The 18,594-nt window shown below is 42.7% G+C and overlaps 1 long non-coding RNA gene across 1 annotated transcript; it reads left to right on the plus strand.

Moving 5' to 3' along the window:
• Positions 1–15,941: 15,941 nt before the first annotated feature.
• Positions 15,942–16,775, plus strand: LOC117061056. The gene is made up of 2 exons (XR_004428048.1): positions 15,942–16,024; positions 16,587–16,775. It is a non-coding gene; the product is annotated as an uncharacterized LOC117061056 (long non-coding RNA).
• The last annotated feature ends 1,819 nt before the right edge of the window (positions 16,776–18,594 follow it).

Below are 18,594 nucleotides of genomic sequence, written 5' to 3' on the forward strand. Positions count from 1 at the left end.
AGCCGTCCAGAGTGGCTGGGGAAACCCAGCCAGATAGGTGGGGTATAAATAATACATTATTATTATTATTATTATTATTATTATTATTATTATTATTATTATTAAAAATAGGATCAAATCAGAAATTGGGGTGGCTTCTGTAAATGCAGGACTGTCCCTAGAAAATAAGGACATGGCGCACTGTATGTTCTGCAGCCTGTTCAAACAAATACACACATGCTTCATAGCCCCCCATCAATTTCCATGGGCCTATTGTAAGGAAAAATTAGTGGGCGGCAACCTTTCCTCCTTATAGCGCAGGTACCACTCTTAAAGATGATGGCTAGGAAAGGGGCTGCATCCTTCCATACCATTCGACGGAATGAGAGAAGGAAGCTCACGGGAGGCAGCAGCAGCCAGGTGTGCCAATCTGGAAAATAATATTGGGGGGGGCAGGGAGTGTAAGAAGGTGAGGGCATATTGGGATATGATATATCATGAACTGAGAAAAATGTTGAAATATAACTTTGTTAAAAAAAACCTGAAGCCTTTTTATTAGGTATCATAGATACAGACATTAAAGAGCAGGATGTTAAACTTTTCCAATACGCAGTGACTGCAGCTAGTATTTTGCTAGCACAAAGGTGGAAACAAGAAGAAATACCGACAAAAGAAGACTGGAGAGTGAAACTAATGGAATATGCAGAACTGGACAAAATGACGGGAAGAATCCGGGAACAGCGGGACCAGAAATTCATCAAAGACTGGTTAAAGTTTATGAACTATTTGACTAACAATTCGCAGTTGAATATGCTAATAGGACTTCAAGAAGCTTTGTAGTTAATGTGTAGAAATATTATTGTAATTATGGCAGATAGAGTGAGTAAGGGATACATGATAATGTAAGCAATGGTAGATTAAAGAAGTATAACAATAAGATAATAATTCTGAATGCCATGTGGAAGGTCTGAGGGAAGTCATGGCTATGATAGCCAAAACTGAAAAATGAAAGTGAATGTATATTTTAATTTTTGTAGTAATCTAGTATAAAACAATTACCGGTAAAAATTATATTTAAAAAAAACATATTGGGGGGGCAGGTAAGCCTCACCTCGCATAATCAATCACAAGACATGGCACACACACAGCAGTTGAATGGCAATGCTCATCAACTTTGGAGGGGCCTGGCCCCCCTTAAATTGGGGCATAACTCCATACCCTCCAACATTTCTCCAATGAAAATAGGGGCGTCCTAAGGAAAAGCTGGACATTCCGGGATCAAATCAGAAACTGGAACAGCTTTCTGTAAATCCAGGTCTGCCCCCCCCCCAAAGGGACAATCTGTTGTATTCCACAGCTGCACACTGGAATGGTTCTAGATCTGGAAGGAGCAAACTCTCACTCGACAGGGCTAACTAGAGTCTGAAGTCAGGCACTGTGTGATTTTGTTCCCATAATACCCACCCCAAGATGATATAATAACCGCCATATCTGCTGCAGACATTTTGTAAGCTAAGTATAGGTTTGTTCCTGGTTGCAAAGGCCAAAAAGATCAAACGATGGAAGCCGGAGAATCATTGAAAAATGTACCACAGACGGGGTCAACCCTACTATTAGGCCAAGTATGAGGGGGTCACCTCAGGTAACTGATTTTTGGGTGTCATGCAAGGGCAGTTATTTAAATTACGAATGTGGCACTTCTTTACAGGCAGAAAATAAGAGGGGTGGGGAGAGATGCTTGTGGGATTTTCTGCCTCAAATAACTTGACCAGCCTAGAGTATGATACACCTTGACTAGGGTTAGGTGGGCACAATTTTCTGTTCCACCTCAGGAAGCAATATGTCTTGGACCCATGTCTTGGACTATGGGCCTCCATATGGGTGTGGATGTTTTCCTCTCAGATAAACTGGGCAATAGCTAGCCTTTGTTGAGTCTGACTTCTGTGTTTTCCCCATGTGATCTGAGGAGCTTTTAACAGAGCAACCCTATGCATGTTGTTTATTCAGAGAGAAGTCTGTGAGGCTTGATCTCTTGTGTAAGTGTGCCTGCAAGGGAGCAAGTCCCATTGAACACAGTAGGATCTGCTTCTCAGTAAACAAACATAGGATTGTATTAAAGGTAAAGGTAAAGGTACCCCTGACCATTAGGTCCAGTCGCAGACGACTCTGGGGTTGCATGCTCATCTTGCTCTACAGGCCGAGGGAGCCAGCATTTGTCCACAGACAGCTTCATGACTAAGCCAATTCTGGCGAACCAGAGCAGCGCACGGAAATGCCGTTTACCTTCCCGCCAAAGCGGTACCTATTTATCTACTTGCACTTTCACGTGCTTTCGAACTGCTAGGTGGGCAGGAGCTGGGACCGAACAACGGGAGCTCACCCCGTCGTGGGGGTTCAAACCGCCGACCTTCTGATCAGCAAGCCCTAGGCTCTGATCGACAAGCCCTAGACTCAGTGGTTTAGACCACAGCTTCTAATCCCACTACGAACCATGACAGAGGCTGCAAGTATGGGACATTGTGCTTATGGACAAGTTAACCATTTCACAAAAGGCATATCAATCGGAGGAGGGGGTTCACACCTTCTATACAATATTTGACTTTTATTTGATTACCTTTCTTGGAATGTCTAAAACTACAATTGTCAACAGATATTTTTTCTTTCTTTTTATGTACAACTACTAAGCTACTACTCTGTTTTCCTTTTGTTAGTATGTTCTGTAACTTGAAATTTAAAATCATTTTTTAAAAAACAAACAAACCCTGTTTTCCACAAACAATTTTCCCTGATACAATGCACTAGCAGGCTGATACCAGATGCTGCTGAGGAATTCTAAAAAACTGACAACATCAGTGCAGTTTTGAAAGGCTTGGTCTGTCATTTTGGTTCCAATTATATCTTGCTCCTTCATCTCAGGAATCCTCCTGAAAAATTTGGTTAGGAGGTCTTTAAGAGGTGTCCAAATGCATAAAGAAAAGCCACTTTCCATAATATATAGTGGCTTGTGTACATTATTTAGCTGATAAGTGCTTTTGTGCACATTTCCCCCTAATGTATACATTATAATGCTCTGTTGTTGTTGTTGTTGTTGTTGTTGTTGTTGTTGTTGTTGTTGTTGAAATGCATCACAACATTGGGGATAGTGTGAATTTTTGAGAGGAAGCTGCATTTCGGTTTGCCTGAACAAGTTTCCGGCCAGGTTCCTACTTGTTAATGTTCTGAGCCAGTGTGGTGTAGTGGTTAAGAGCGGTAGACTCGTAATCTGGAGAACCGGGTTCGCGTCTCCACTCCTCCACATGCAGCTGCTGGGTGACCTTGGGCTAGTCACACTTCTTTGAAGTCTCACAGCCTCACTCACCTCACAGAGTGTTTGTTGTGGGGGAGGAAGGGAAAGGAGAATGTTAGCTGCTTTGAGACTCCTTCGGGTAGTGATAAAGCGGGGTATCAAATCCAAACTCTTCTTCTTCTTCTTCTTCTTCTTCTTCTTCTTCTTCTTCTTCTTCTTCTTCTTCTTCTTCTTCTTCTTCTTCTTCTTCTTCTTCATCTCCCTGCTCAGTGAAAATGGCCCTCCCAGCCACCCACCCATGGCCATTCTACTCCTGGTGAGCTTCCATGCTCACAAGAGCAAGAAGAAAACTAGTACTTAACCAAGCAGACATGTTGAACCAATGAACAGACCCTAAGGAAATTCCAGCCAAAGAGAGATACCAGCCGTAGGAAAGCAAAGGAACTTGCCAACTCAATGATTAATCAAAGTTAAAAAACAGAAAGTGGTCCTAATGAAAGCTGATATTCACACTCCCTTGATCCTTCATTTCTAATCATTTGTAAATTTTACATTCCCAAAGACATGGATACATTCTTTCACCTGTTCTCCTGTACTTGACATAATGCATATATAGTTTTATTCCATCAAGATGAAATGAGGTGCCAATGACACTGGGATTTTAATGACAACTTTCTCTAAGGTTTAAGCATACTGTAATATCTGCAAGGCATCATAGTGAAGTCCAACTTTCATTTAGGATATTCACATCTAACTTCCTTTCCCATTTAGCCTGATATTCATTTCAGGTTGCATCAAGTCTTATTACAATGTTGTAAAAAATTCTGCACACACACACACACATATATATTTACGGCAGCGTTATAATATTGTCTAAAAGTCTCAGTGGTTCCCCATCATTTCTGCAAAGGAAGGTCTCTGAATATAAGCACCTGCAGGTTCTTGACCCAGTTATCCTTTATTTGCTCTTGCTGTTAGAAAGCTGTACCAGTGATGCTATAAAGTTATGATCTATTTCTCTCATAATGCCTAAAGCAGAGATTCTCCCGCTGAGTCTCAATAAAAAGCATTGCCAAATAGGAAAGAAAAACAATTGGCTTGTTGACTGGATGTTTGCATTCAAACATTCAGTGGTTCAGAACTTGCCTGTTCTTGCCCCGCACCCAATAAAAGGCAACCCTTCAAGGAAAAGGAAATAAAGAATTAAAAAAACAAAACAGAAGTGTCCAAAGGGAAAAAAATTGTGGTGAAACCTGACAGTGATCAGACATGACTGTTTGAAGGCCACATCTCCTTCCCAGCTGTTCCTCCTACACAGTCCACTTTTCCACCTCCTTGTCAATTAATGCAGTGGTTAGCAGTCTCCAGGTGTGCTCCAGGTGAGGAGGCAGGGAAACAGCAGGGACACGAAGGGCAAAGTTGCAGCTGGCTTCTCTTCCACTTCAGCAGGAGATGTTTTATTAAGCTTTAAAACGTGTTGGAAGCCAGCCAGAGTGGCTGGGGCAACCTAGCCAGTTGGACAGGGAAGAAGAAGAAGAAGAAGAAGAAGAAGAAGAAGAAGAAGAAGAAGAAGAAGAAGAAGAAGAAGAAGAAGAAGAAGGGCTATTTTTCTAGAAAAGAGGTGCCATAGCTTACCATTAATTTCTCCCTTGTTCTCTTAGAATGGCAGTGACACTCACCTAAGAAGTTCCAGAGCTGAAAGCCAGTGAGCTCCGGGTGAGATATGGTCTGGAATTGAGCTAGCACGGCCCAAGTTGGTGGCGGTGTCACACATTGAGCAAGCTGAGTGAGGTCACAGTTGGAACCCAGCAGGGATTTGTGTGTGTGTCTGTGGCATGAAGTCACTGGGCTAGGGTAGTCCCTTAAATGTTCCCGGTAACCTAGAGTATTAAAGTATTAAAGCCTGGTGCCTCCTTCCCAGAGTCTGGGAAGCTTCTGTCCAGCTCAGAGAGGAAGGTGCAATGCTCCAACGGGGTCCAAGACCCCCCCCCCGCCATCTTCCCAAAGCCCTCCCAGCTTTTGGAAGGTGTTGGAGGGCTTGAGCATCCTGTCGGAAGCCTGGTGCGTCCTTCCCAAAGCCTGGGAAGTTTCTGTCTGGCTTAGGGAGGGGGGCGCAATGCTCATGCGCGCAACCTCACCTCCGCTCGCCCTCACAAGCTGGTGCTTCTGGCCCTAACAGCTCCCCTGAAAAAGAATTCACCACACGCCACTGGTGTGTGTATGTGTGGCTGCACGCACTGACCAAACTATTTTGGCAACAGCATACAAAAAGCCACTTCATGCTGAGTCCTGCATGGGGCCTTACATTCACACAGTTAACTCCTCGCATGGCATACCGCTGTCTAGTCTGGCCAGAGGCAAAAGAGGATGGGCCTTAACTTGTGTGCACCTTTGAGAGTTGTGAAGGAATTCTGGTAGGCAGAGCTGCATTCTTGTGTGACAAGCTACATCCACAGTCACTCCTTTTTCCACATGACCTCTTCATTGTGAGCCTGGCCATTCTTGGTGCTACAGAGCCTGTGACTTTGGACAGGTTCGAGCAGGACATTTGGCTGCCTGAGGCAAAAGACAAGATGGCGGCCTCTTCCCCATTTCTATATAACAAAAGCCAACTGGCAATTACATGTTACATCAATGCTGGCGACAGGACAGCTATATCTGCAGGGCATTCTCCACTGTACCTGGTGAGCAGGATAGTTTAGGAGGTGTAGAGGCAGGTCCTGTGGCACATCCTGCCCTGCCCTCCAGCACCTCCATACCCATTAGCAACTATTACCTGAGGCAACTGCTTCACTCTGCCTAATGGTATAGCCAGCCCTGGGTTTGAGAGAAAGAGGCTGATATCTGCAGGAGGCCTTCTTTCACACACAATGAGGTCCATTTTGAACAAAACAGAGCATTTAGTGTTGTGGCAACTACCCTTTGAAATTCCATCCCCTCAAACATTAGACATGCACAGTCTTTTTTGTCTCCTTGGTGCCTCCTGGAGACCTTCCTTTCCCAATAAGCCAACTGAGACCTTTACCAGTCTTCTTCTATATTTGAATGCTTTTAAATATATTTCTATTGTTTCATTAGCGACGATGGTGGCGCTGTGGTCTAAACCACAGAGCCTAGGGCTTGCCGATCAGAAGGTTGGTGGTTCGAATCCCCGCAACGGGGTGAGTTCCCGTTGTTCAGCCCCAGCTCCTGCCCACCTAGCAGTTCGAAAGCACGTGAAAGTGCAAGTAGATAAATAGGTACTGCTCCGGTGGGAAGGTAAATGGCGTTTCTGTGCGCTGTTTTGGTTCGCTAGAAGCGGCTTATTTATGCTGGCTACATGACCTGGAAGCTGTCTGTGGACAAACACCAGCTCCCTTGGCCTATAGAGCAAGATGAGCGCTGCAATCCCAGAGTCGTCCACGACTGGACCTAATGGTCAGGGGTCCCTTTACCTTTACCTATTGTTTCATTACATGTTCTTTGTTGCCCCGAGCTCCTTTAGCATGAAAGGCAGCATATGAATTAAATCGATACATACATAAAGTTTCATGGCAAGCAATTCATAAATTACATTAAATAAATCGTATGTAAAATAGCCATGCCTGGGATCCACAGTCTCGGATGCTAGAGCTAAACAGGTTTCAGAGAGCAGCAATTTGTTTAGATAGTTTTGCTAGAAGTGACCCTTAGGGGACATGGAGAATATTCCAGGGGCTTATTGATTAAAAGGAGGGGGAAAGAAAGGGAATAGAGAATTATTCTTATTTTCTTAGCTAGTCATTAAACTTCAGGACGCAGAAAATATTTCCTAATAGATATTTGGAAATCCCACCACCCACAACCTTCTGCAAAAATTTCTCATGCCACACCAGGAACAACAGGGTTGCAGTTGCACAAAACACATCCAGGAGTGCAAAGAGAAATCCTCTCATGTGATTCTGGGTCAAAGCCAGAGAGAAATCAAAGGATAAATGGAGCAAATATCTCAATTTCCACACTCTCTGTGCATCCTGAAGTCTGGCAGTGTTGTAGGAAGACATTTTCCCAGGCTTTGGTTCGGAGAGTCAACCAGTGTATTGCTGACGTTTTCCAAAATGGTTTCTATGTCAATACTGTAGGCGTGAGATTTGGAGAAGGAAGGAAGAGCTCAGGTGAACAACAGTCCTGCTGGTGAAAGAGAAGGGAGGAAGGGAGAGAGAAACAGATTGGAAATGCAAACACCGAGAGCTGTTTTCCCTGGCAAGGTGTTCAATTGCTTTCATTCTGTGCAATCTGGAGATAATAATACTGTGCCGACTTACATTATTGGGATGGAAGGATTGCTGAAATCACTTAACTGAAATGCTTTCAACACTTTAATGTGCTGTACAACCACTAGGAACATGATGTAGGAACATGATGTAAACCCCAGTGAGAATGGAGAGCTAGTGTGGTGTGGTGGTTAAGGGGGGCATGTGTTCTCTTTTTCCAGGACACATCCTCTTTTTCAGGGGTAAAATTTGAGACAAGTCACATTTATTTGCAATATTCCCTCGTATGTATTTTTGTACGTTATTTTCACTAATACTTTCATTTTTAAGCATACCTCCCCACTGGTAGAACTGCACCGCAAAATTCAGATAATTGCTAATTTCGAAGGACAGCCATATCAGTTCACATACTGTTTCAGAAAGTGCACCTTTGATAGATTCGGCTTTAAATTCATACAGAATCAAGTTTCCCCTCCATCCCTGCTGAAAGGAGAGCTATGTCAGAGGTAGATTCCTCTATCACACAAGGGTCATAGAGAGGTTAAGGAATGTGCACCAACATGCTGGCAATCTGTGCCTTGTGCTCTAGAGAACCAGAAAAACCACCAGAGCCACCAGCCTGTTTGATCTGGGGGACAATTCCTTCTGCAAACCGCAGGGCAAGAGTCAGTTAGACCCTTAACCATACTCGCTGGACCTGTCCACCAGGACTTCAAAGATAACGTTTTATTATTCATTTATTACAAGTTCTCACCTTATATAATCTTTCCGTGCATATAGTCCAGCGTGCTATCCATGCAATCGTTAGAAACCACCATCTTGATTTCCGTTCGGAATTTTATTAACCACCATTTTATGTTAATCTGTACTTGTGTTGACTTTCACCTTCGGCCTTGCTAATGGTTGCAGTCCTATGTTTGCTTATCTGGAAAGCAAGCCCTATTGAACATAGCGGAGCTTATCGCTGAGTCAACGGATATAAGGTTATGCTGTAGTTCTCCAAGCCTGCTGTATTTGCAGAGTATTATATTCTTTTTTGGAATGGACCCATTACTGGAAAGTCTTCAAACATTCATGGTGCAGCTGGAACCGTTTCCCCTTTGACTTTTCTACATGATGCGGAGGATTCTGGTTGAACAGAGTTCTGCAGCCCATGACCTGCATGCCAGAACATGCCCAGAACTCACTTGTAACTAAGTATTGCAAGGAAAATTGCTGGTGAGCTATCTTTTGCAAGGGGATGACTTCCACTACTGAGGAATATCTGATAAGCTTCCAAGCAACCTCAATGTTTCTCAGAACTATTACACAATTACAATCCTTTTAAAATTACAGAATCTGTTCCTTATTAGCTGTTCCTCTTAGTTGTTTGCATCCTTTGAACACAGACCCAAACTAAACACAGTATTCCAATGCTTTCCAGCATCTTCAAAGCGGCAAACAATTCCGTATCTGTCCTGCACATACGTAGCACACCTCATTCCAAAATTTTAAAAAGGAAACTCATACGGTAGTTCCCTCTGCCCCCTTTCTTCCTGTTTTTCACACAGTGCCCCTGAATCGCCAGCAGATCACAAAGGTCATTATTAGTAATGTAGCAGAGTCTTAACCATGTTCAGTGGGAAATACATTGCACCAGAACTTACCTCCCATTGTATAAAATGATCTGTGGAATGCAAATCTAAGATTAGGGTAGTGTGCCTTTACATACATGCTAATTTTAATCCTCTGCCTGTGAAGTGAATGTCTCTCCATTCCCACAGGACTTTCCTTTTAGTTGTCAGTGTTACCAATGGAAAGACTGAACCAAGTAGATCCCAAGACCGATCACATAGCAGAGGTAGGATCCTGTGGTCTCCCAGTGTTGCTGAACAACAACATTGGCCATTGGCCATACTGGCTGGGGGTTGATGGGATCGGGAGTCGAACAACATCTGGAGGGCCACAGATTTCCCATCCCAGTAGCAGAGGAACTCCCCTTGCCAATTTTTCACTCTCAATTGTAAATTACCTTTCAGCCGGGACTTGCTTTAACCAGTTCCTTGCTCGTGTTTCTAATTGTCTTCCCTTTTACTTGGTACCATGCTCACTCAGGAAAACATATCAGCTCCATCTGGTATGCTGGATGAGACCCTATCTGCCTGCGCATTGTCTCGCCAGAGGGGTACGTGCTCTGGTTATCTCCCGCTTAGACTACTTCAATGCACAATGTGGGGGGGGGGGGCTACCTTTGAAGGTGACTCAGAAGTTACAACCAATCCAGAATGTGGCAGCTAGACTGGTGACTAGGAGCAGCCACTGGGACCATATAACACCAGTCCTAAAGGATCTACACTGGCTCCCTGTACGTTTCTGAGCACAGTTCAAAGTGTTGGTGCTGACCTTTAAGGCTCTACATGGCCTCGGCCCTGTATGCCTGAAAGATGGGGTGAAGGAAAAGTGTGAAAGCTAGGAGTAACAGAAAGAGAAGTGAAACTATACATAACCAGAGGATTATGTGAAAGCATATGAGGCCACCATCTTGTTGGATTTAACCACGTCTTGCCTTGAGATGCAAGATGGAAGATAGGAACAATATATAAGTGTAAGGAAATAAATAAATACTCAGAAATAAGTTCAATTGCATTCAGGTTCTCCCAGGTATTTCAGTCCCAGGAGTTACAAGGATACAGAAATGTCCGTAGTTTCACCTGTATAATGTCAGGAGTGTATACCAGCACAAACGGGCGACAGCTCTGCGATTTCTCTTCGGATCCATTCCCTGCCTGCCTCTTGCCTAGTTCTGCCATCTGTTTCTCATTCCCAAAGCAGGTAAATAAAGACGGAGATCCCATTAAACTTTGGCCCTCCTGGATTAAGAAGAAAACAAGCACTTGAAGGGTTAAGCTAATCATTCCGATAGCTGTGTGACACAGCGATAAATAAAAGGCAGGTCTTTACGTGGCCGGACCAAAGTCTTGCCAGATACACCATCAAGTCAAGTGCCATCAAGGAAGGGGGTTGACAAATTATCAAGGAACAATTACTGCCCTACTAGGGCGGTTCATAAAAATCTTTTTTTAAAAAAATGCCTGCTCCAAAGGTCTTATCTTACTACACTAGGGATTATATAGCTATATATGAAATTTCATGCTTATCAGTTAATATCTTGACCCTCCTCCACGAAGAAAGCTGTTTACTTGGCTGTTTTCCTATGTCGTGAAGGCTGAAATTTCAATTCAGTTTTTTCTTGATTTTACCGCTGTGGTGATTTTTGTTTTTTGTTTTGGTAAACCGCTCTGCAGGTTTTTTTAAAAAATTAATTTTATTAAATAAACAAACAATAAATATAAATAAAATAACACAAGCCAAAACACAATCCATCCTGTAGATTTAAGTATCTATCCACAGCCGCCTACTTGTTATCAGAGGCCCATAATCAACATTCCTTTGTAAGAAAATATGAAATAAAGTCAAACCATTTCTGTAGGCAAGAATAAAATAAAATAAAATAAAACCAATGTCGGGGAGGGGGTGGGGACGGACAAGAAATTTTCTGCACCGGGTACCACCTGACCTTCCTATGCCTCTGTCTAAGAGGAGCAATAAAACAGGCACCAAGCCACATGCGATGCTGGATTTGCAGAATACAGTGATGTCTGCTCTTAATAATAATAATAATAATAATAATAATAATAATAATAATAATTCAGAGATGGAATGGAGAGACCTGTCATCAGGACTGCAGAGTGCAAGGAGGGGAGATTTATCCCTGTCTGAATCCGGGAAAGTTGCAATAAGTCAGTGCAGACAATGCTGAAACTGATGCACCAATAGTCCAAGATGGTATAAGGCAGCTTTCCTTGTTCTCTTAGAATGGCAATGACGCACACCTGAGAGGTACCGGAACTAAGTTCTGGTGAGTTCCGGCTGGGGGAAAAGCTACACCTTTAATTAAGTAAAGAAAAAGCAGTGACATATAGCACCACTTGTCCATGACTGGGATAGTTATCCAGTGTGCAAGAAGGGAGAGGATATTGGGAATCCCAATGTGGACACTGGTGCCCAGGGCTCTCATTGGCTGGTGAAATTGCTGCTTTGCTGTGCTCCTCCACCAACCACAGCATCCGCTCTAAAATTTCTCCGATGAAAATAGGGACATCCTATTCCATAATGATAATAATTTTAGTGTGTATACCCATCTGACTGGGTTGCCTCAGACATTCTGGGAGGCTTCCTACATATAGAAAAACATAATAAAACATTTTTTTTTAAAAAAAAAAAACTTCCCTATATAAAGCTCTTCAGGTGTCTTCTAAAGTTTGTATAGTTTCTTATCTCCTTGGCTCGGGGGTCACATAACTCCACACCCTTCAACATTTCTCCAATGAAAATAGGGACATCCTAAGGAAAAGTGGGACATTCCAGGATCAAATCAAAAACTGGGACAGCTTCTGTAAATCCAAACTGTCCCTGGAAAATAGGGACAGCCACAGCAGCTGCCTCCTCCACTTTTACCCTTTGAAAGCTAAATAAACTGCTAATGTTTTTCTGTGTTCAGTGCCAGCCATGTGCTGGTGTGAACCACTTAAGTTTCACAACTGACTTAAAAGGGCAGTGGAAAGGAGCTCAGTGTCCCTCCGTTGCTTTCTTCAAGGCTAGAGTTCTCAGAGCAAGCTCACAAAAATTTATGGGCCCTGTAGTGCCAAGCCAGCATTAGTCCTGTGCACACCAACAGGGGAAGGATTCTCCCATTATCAACAATGCTTACAAAAATGGCTCTCGTGTGCAGATGGAGCTCAGTCTGAAAAAGCTAGTAAGAACCAATGCACTTCTGGTTAGCTGATCGGGTGTGATGTGCAGAGTGTTCACAGTTTGAATATTTCAGTTGTTCAGAAAACAGTCAATGTTTTCAGGTACGTTTGTATGAGGGAAGAGAAATCGACAGTTTGTCTGGGATTAAACCTCACTCAAAGCCTAACAACAGGAATGGTTTTGCTGGAAAGACTAAGGATTTGGAAGAGATAATCTAGGCCAGGGGTCAGCAACCTTTTTCAGCCATGGGCCGGTTCACCGTCCCTCAGGCCATGTGGTGGGCTGGACTATATTTTGAAAAAAATAATGAACGAATTCCTATGTCCCACAAATAACCCAGAGATGCATTTTAAATAAAAGCACATATTCTACTCATGTAAAAACACCAGGCAGGCCCCACAAATAACCCAGAGATGCATTTTAAATAAAAGCACACATTCTACTCATGTAAAAACACCAGGCAGGCCCCACAAATAACCCAGAGATGCATTTTAAATAAAAGCACACATTCTACTCATGTAAAAACACCAGGCAGGCCCCACAAATAACCCAGAGATGCATTTTAAATAAAAGCACACATTCTACTCATGTAAAAACACCAGGCAGGCCCCACAAATAACCCAGAGATGCATTTTAAATAAAAGGACACATTCTACTCATGTAAAAACATGCTGATTCCCGGACTGTCCACGGGCCAGATTGAGAAGGCAATTGGGCCGCATCCGGCCCACGGGCCTTAGGTTGCCTACCCCTGATCTAGGCTAGCATTGCCCAACCATGTGCCCCCAAAAGTTGTTGTACTACAAATTCCATCAGGTTCAGCTAGCATGGCCCCCATGGTCAGGAATTATGGGAACTGTAGTCCAATGACATCTGGGAAAGGCTTATATAGAAGGCCGGAAAGCTAAGAGAATCCTGCGGTGAGGTTTTGGAAGGAAGGGTACAGAACAGGAAATGTATTGGGAAACGGCAATCTGAGGCATGGGGAGCTGAAAAGGCTTGAATAATGAAACAGAGGAAACACCTATAAGTCGTGTGTCTGTGAGTCATATTGTTGTGTATGTTGCAAATAGGGACTCCAGAAGTGTAACAGCTTAGTTTATATATTTAGCTGCTATTTTGTTAACGTTGTTAATATTGTTTTATAGATTATAAATACCATATTGATTTGTTAATCAGACAATATGACTCTGCTGTAATTGTGATGCTTAGCTTACTTTTCAGTTGGTGCTTTGTTAATAGTGTTTTATATATTGCAGTTGTTTTCTGGTGACTTTTTCATTATTTTATGTGATTTATGCTGTAATTGTGATGTTCTATTATGCTGTTGTTATTTATTATTTGTAAGCTGCTTTGGGATTCATTTGAATGAAGTGTGGCATAGGAATAGAATAAATTAATCAAATGAAGGCTAGGAAGAACTCATGAGAAAAGAGGGACAGGTCAGTCCATTTTTGGTTCATGTCAATGTTGCAGATGATTTCATTCATTAAGTCCATTCCATCCCATCACTGCATCATTCTGCTTTTTAAAACGCGCGCGCGCGTGTGTGTGTGTGTGCATATTTGCCTTTTTATTGCACATTTTCCTGTAAGTTTTCATGTAGTTTTTTGAGCCAAGAACAGTACTGTATTACAAAAGTAGAGAGATACAAAAACAGGATAACTGAACTCCACTCTCTGTATTGGTCTGGGAAAAGTGAACCAGGCCAGTAAAATACTGGCCAAGTGAATCGTCAAGCATCTCTAGAAGAGGGTACAAGGAAGCTTGAGATCAGGAATGGCTGTACGTTGGAAAGAATATAGAGTGCAGGAGGAAAGCTGGCCAAGGGACAGGGTAGCTAAAAGTAGCAGAAAAGCAAGAACCTGAGCAAACAGAGGGTGATGTAGGAGGCATGGAGCTGGAGAAAGGAAGGGTATGGTCAAAATGGTTCTCATCCTACAGACAAGGCAGTTCTTGGCAAGAAGAGAGAGTTTTATGGGACCGGGAACTTGAGTCAGAGAGACGAGGGGACATAGGTTTGTTTGGAGAGAGTTTCCAAGAATATTAAAATAAGTTTCTCTGTGTATATAATTTGCCATGCATCTTAACAATCACATAAATATCTCATCTGAGAAAAAATAAACTGTTATCTAAAAGAGTTATGGCCCAGTCTAAATGTTAAACTACACAGCCCTCATCCTTGGAACTCACCCACGACAGAAGTTTCTAAAATCATGCACGTCATGGAGAAAGTGAATAGAGAAAGTTTTTTCCCCCCTCCCTCTCCCTTAACGCTAGAACTTATAGACATCCAGCGAAGCTGAACGTTGGAAGATTCAGGTCAGATAAGAGAACGTACTTCGTCCTGCAGCCTCCAGGAGGCAGTGATGGCCACCAACTTGGACGGCTTTAAAAGAGGATTTGTCAAATTCATGGAGAAGAGGGTGATCAATGGCGACTAGGCATGATGGCCATCCTCTACCTTCACAGCCAGAGGCAACAATGCTTCTGAATGCTAGAAACCATGGGATGGGAAAGTGATCGTGTGCTTACATTCTACTCTCTGGTTTCCCACAAGCATCAGAATAGGATGCTGGATTAGGTGGGCCATTGGCCTGATCCTGCAGGCTATTCTTATGTTTTTATGTACACATGGGTGTTTTCCAATATGAGAAATAGGAAGGCAGCAAACTTCCTATTTTCTGATACAGGTGACCGCCACGCTGTTCTCAAGCTCTTGTGCCATCCTGGAAACTATGTATAGCTTCTCATATATGGACTGCAAGAAGATCAAACTTATCCATTCTCAAAGATATCAGCCCTGAGTGCTCACTAGAAGGACAGATCCTGAAGTTGAGGCTCCAGTACTTTGGCCACCTCATGAGAAAAGAAGACTCCCTAGAAAAGACCCTGATGTTGGGAAAGATGGAGGGCACAAGGAGAAGGGGACGACAGAGGATGAGATGGTTGGACAGTGTTCTCAAAGCGACTAGCATGAGTTTGGCCAAACTGAGGGAGGCAGTGAAGGATAGGCGTGCCTGGCGTGCTCTGGTTCATAGGGTCACGAAGAGTCGGACACGACTGAATGACTGAACAACAACATATATATATATATATATATATATATATATATATATATATATATATACACACACACACACACACACACACACACACACACATATATATATACCCTGTTTCTCCTAAAATAAGACATAGCCATAAAATAAGCCATAGCAGGATTCCTATGCATTTGCGAAATATAAGCCGTTCCCCAAAAATAAGCCATACCCCGAAAATAAGCCATAGTGACATGGTACCTCCCATTAAAACAGCCTGGAGAGGCGTGGCTATGCAGCGTACCGATGCGACGCGGTTAAAATAAGACATCCCCTGAAAATAAGCCATACTGTGTTTTGTTGGGCGAAAAAAAATATAAGACGGTGTCTTATTTTAGGAGAAACACGGTATATATACGAAGAAGTGTGCATGCACACGAAAGCTCATACAAAGAACAAACTTAGTTGGTCTCTAAGGTGCTACTGGAGGGAATTTTTTATTTTGTTTTTTCATAGGCAATGCTACCTATGTCAGGAGGAATTTTGCCTAAGTATGTAAACTTATAATGAGAATTTCCTGGATACCAAGAACCAAGTTTGAGGTAAGTACTTTTTGGCAAGAGAACCCCAGCAGAGAGAAGACCAGAGCCTCACAACTTGGAAAGGGAGACCTGGCTGAGGGTCTGAGAAAGGTATGCAGACAGGAGTGTCCTGGGAGGGCTGTGACTGAACCAGGAGAGGTAGATCTTGTGGGAATACAGGCTACCTGGGTCTCAGTATAGCCAGGAGGGCAGAATTCTTCCAGGTACAGAAGGCTCCCAACTGAGTAACAAGGGGTGAGGTGATCCTTGGGTCTGTTATACCATTTAGGAGACAACATGTGTGGGATGGTTAAGAGAGTGGGCAACTGAGGAGAAGTGGCCCTCGCTCATGAACCAAAGGATTAAGTTGTGAAGGGAACTCTATGGCAGTGGTGTCCAAACCTTTTTCAAAGAGGGCCAGATTTGATGAAGTGAAGGGCCATGAGGGCCAACCAAAGGGCCAACCAAAGTTGTTAACCTTTTTTTATAGGATTGAAGTTGTTGAGGTTTTTTCAGGATTTTACCCCAGGAAATAAACTGCCACAGTGGACCAGTGGACCAGATTAGGCCCTCGAAACGGACTTTGGACATGCCTGCTCTATGGTGTTGAAAGTATTTAACTGTAATATAAAAGTGACAGAAACTGAGTTGAACATTTTACCATCTATTCTAGAAAGCTGAACGTCTACCACCTGAAGTGTATCAATGGATTTTTAGTAACTGAAGTTCAAGGAGAGCTGTGCCTAAAGTGTTGCGTTTAAGCCTGAAACATCTTAGAGCTAGTTAAAGTAAACAAGCTAACTTCTACCCGGAGGAACGCATTTCCTGACCCACTTTGTCTCATAAACTTCTTTTTGTTTAACTTTTCTTGTTTGTTTGATTATTTTCTGCCTGAGACTCTTAATCATTAAGTTTTCCCTCACACAAGTCCCCCAATGGATAATCTGTGGTAAACTGTACAAAATTCGTGTGCTTGGTGTACTGTGAGGTGGGTGCACTATACTTGATTGGGGGCAGTTAGCAGGACTGGATCTGCCACATTATTAATGGGTGATATTAAGTGGTGGGTCTGCTACAGTCCCATTCAACTCAATGGGACTTGCTGCTGAGCGAAAATTCAAAGTGGTTTCCCAGAGTTTTTAATGCAGCACTATTTATAGAGCAATACCGTATCTGTTTCTTTTTTGAGCCCTTTCCCACCATAGTATATTGAAATAGCTGGCTAACAAAGTACTGTGAGTAAATGGTTTACCCTAAAGATGCATTTTGTTTTTCTTAATTAGTCATTAATGGAGAAAACTCCAGGCACATGGGACTCTCCTGAATAGATTTTATTGACCACCAAGGACAGCTGTTAGCCCAAGGTGAACTGCAGGTGTGTCGTCATTAATCAGCTCTTCAGGCCATGGTGACTTCCGTCTGCAGCTGGCATTCTTTTGCTAACAGAAGCCAATGGGGATTGAAGCAAACAAATGAGCAAAAACCCTTGGCCTCTTGCAGGAATTGCCAATCCATATGTTACATAACTGGATCCCTTGGAGAGGGCATGGAAATGGAAGGTTTCAATTTATGCTTTGAAAAAGGCCCAAGGGAATGGTGAGAATGATCTATGTTCACAATACAGTGGTACCTCGGGTTACATACGCTTCAGGTTACATACGCTTGAGGTCACAGACTCCGCTAACCCAGAAATAACGCTTCAGGTTAAGAACTTTGCTTCAGGATAAGAACAGAAATCGTGCTCTGGTGGCGCAGCGGCAGCGGGAGGCCCCATTAGCTAAAGTGGTGCTTCGGGTTAAGAACAGTTTCAGGTTAAGAACGGACCTCTGGAACGAATTAAGTACGTAACCAGAGGTACCACTGTAGTCAAATCCCAGGAAAAATGTCAGCAAATGATGTTCCCACTGTCCTACCCAATAGCTGTCTTTTATTTTCTAAGAAAAAGGCTCTCCATCGAGCATCCCTCGTTTTTTATATATTTTTAGCTACATAACTATATATAGACCCCAATCTCTCTCTCTCTCTCTCTCTCTCGTTTCAGTGATGTGAACATTTTGACAGACAATATTTGTTTGAAAAGCAGGATGGAAATACAAATAGATATCTTTTCCTTTGCTTTTTTTCTCCCTGGAGAAGGCATTGAATATTTACAAACAAATTACAAACAGATCAAGGCATTAGCAGGACAGACTACTGTAAAAACTTGCAGTTTCTAAAAATATACAGGTATATAACAACAGATGATTAAAAGAATGAGACAATTTGGGATATGCGGGGAAAGATGAAAATAATTTTAAGGAACCACAGAAAGAGGGGGAGGGAAGTTGAGATTCAAAATGTTAGAATTACTGCTGAATGACTAGTGAAATGTTTTCTTTTTCGTTATAATCGAAAATGATAAATAAATAATTAAAAAATAGTGTTCCAATAGGCAACAGCAACACCCCTGACTCAAAAGAAAAGAGAGAGAGAGAGAGAGAGAGAGAGAGAGAGAGGAGGCATTCTCCGATCTCCGTGGCAGCCGATAAATTGTGGAATTCTCTTCCCAAAGAGGAGCATCTGGCACCTTCATAATACAGCTTTCAGCAAATGCTGAAGATGCGATATTTGACACGAAAAATGTTACATATACAATTGATGCCCATATCACAGAGGTTTTCAACCTTTTTGGGTCCACGGCT

The sequence above is a fragment of the Lacerta agilis genome, chromosome 16 (genome assembly GCF_009819535.1).
Source record: "Lacerta agilis isolate rLacAgi1 chromosome 16, rLacAgi1.pri, whole genome shotgun sequence".
Taxonomy (NCBI): Eukaryota; Metazoa; Chordata; class Lepidosauria; order Squamata; family Lacertidae; genus Lacerta; species Lacerta agilis.